Here is a 2,097-nt window from a genome sequence, read left to right on the forward strand (position 1 = left end):
AAGTTTCTTGACTTGATAGCGTAGAACGCTGCTTATTCTCAGACTTGGATTCAAAGTATGACCTCACCCTTGGTATGGCATGGTTGGAACACCATGAGCCATGAATCGATTGGAGGTCGAAGACTTTGCGCGCTATGCGCTCCTCTCTGGAGAAGCTTTAGCCTGCCGTGGATAAGCGCGCACAGCCGTCCTGCTGACAGCCTCCAGCTGCTGCCTGTTTTTCACGTCGGTGCGTTACCTCTCCCCCGGAAGTCGAGAGGTCACCTCGCCCTTCTCTCCTTCCCAGTATGGGAAGGAGTTATTGAACCGTAGTCGACTCTTCAAATCCTTGACAAGGTTATCCGTTGTCCGTGGCGGGCATGGTGTGGGCTTGAGGCGTGCTTCCTTTGAAGCCGCGGCCGTGCTGCCTGAAGTTGCACCGCGTGCAGGAGACGAAGAAGGGCTATGCTCACGGACGTTCTCGGAACCAGCTAAGCTGAGTGTCTTTCGTGTCATAAACATAAGGCTCATTTAAGTGAAGGCGTGAAGAATCGCCTGGAGGCGTAAAGGTGGCTTTGACACGCGAGCCTCGTACGGGGCAACATTTAAATGTGAATTGTGAGTTTTCACAGTTTAATGGGAAGAGCGTAACGGGGTTACATATATCCTGGGAAAATAAGGGGGGTCGCACAAGATGGAGTGACCACTTAATGGTGTGGCTACACCATAAGAAGAGTCCACTACGTGGCGGGACTGCCAATCGTATTGCATTTTGATAAGGTTTTTCTAAAAATTGGAAACGTATAGATTTAAATAAAGGCGGTTCTGCCGCAAAAAAAGAAGAACTTCAGTTGATATTTTCAACGAAAGTGTATGTGTTAAGGTTGTGGGTACTCTTGGAGTTAGCGGACTGAAAACCGTTACACTCGTACTGGTTCTAGTATAGAACGTCTAGCTTCCTTGAAGCAAAGAGCTACGGCAGCCCACTGCACACCTGGTCATCCTCTGCGAGAGGTGAGGCGACGGAGTTGCAGTGCGTAGTGACGCGTGATCTGTGTAGACCACGAACGGCTTGGAGTCGAGCAGGTGAACCCTACATTTGACAAGTGCATACTTCATCGAAAGTACCTTGTCGTGTTTGTCATTGGGTAGTTCTTCTCTGCAGCCTTGAGCTGGCGAGATTTAAACGCGATCACCCGATCTTGCCTCTCGGCGTCTGCTTACAGCAGTGCACAGCCGATGGCAAAGTGCGAGGCGTCACAGACGACGATGTAAGGACGATCAGGGTATGGCAACGCCAGTATTGATGCGTGACAGAGACTGTCTTTGACCCTTTCAGAAGCCTCCCGATGCTCTGTGTCCCGACACCTTTATGTATTCCTCCTAAGGAGATTCGACAATGGCCGTGCCATTCCGCAAAATTCTCGCTATACTTGTGCAAGTAGTTGGCGAGGCCAAGTCCCTTGCGCATGTCCTTTTGATTCTTTGGAACCGGCCAGTCCACAATGGCCTTGTCCATAGCGAGATCCGGTCGAAGGCCACGCTTTCGATTTAAACACCCTAAGAGAGAATTTTCTCAGCGCCGATGATGCACTTATCGGCATTAGCATACAGCGTTTTCGTGCGTATGCCCTCAAGCACCGCTCTCTAATGAACGATGTGGTTTTTCTCATTGGTCCGCCCGCCCCCGCACGACTGTGAACGAAGGTGTAGACGAAGTATGTCTGAGCATACGCCCTGTGGGGCCTGAACAACTACATCACAAGACGATCAAATGTTGCTGGTGCATTTAACAGCCCTTGAAGCATCACTAGCCACTCCCGGAGCATCCCGTTAGGAGTCCTCATCGCTGTCAGCGGAATTTCACTCGCTCTCATGGGCAACTGGTAATACCCATCGACCAAGTCGAGTGCACTGTACTTTGTAAATCCAACTATTTTGTTTAGTAAAACGTCCTTCCTATGAATCAGCATCTGTGCCGGAATGGTGACAGCGTTTAGCTTACTGTAAGCGTGAACGATACGCCACTTGCCGATCTACGCTATCAAGTCAAGAAACTCGACACCGAGATTCAAAAAGGACACTCGGCACCGTGACAGATGTCTTCGTCGCCAGGCG

The sequence above is a fragment of the Plasmopara halstedii genome, assembly GCF_900000015.1.
Source record: "Plasmopara halstedii genome assembly, contig: Scaffold_650, whole genome shotgun sequence".
In the NCBI taxonomy this organism is placed as follows: domain Eukaryota; phylum Oomycota; class Peronosporomycetes; order Peronosporales; family Peronosporaceae; genus Plasmopara; species Plasmopara halstedii.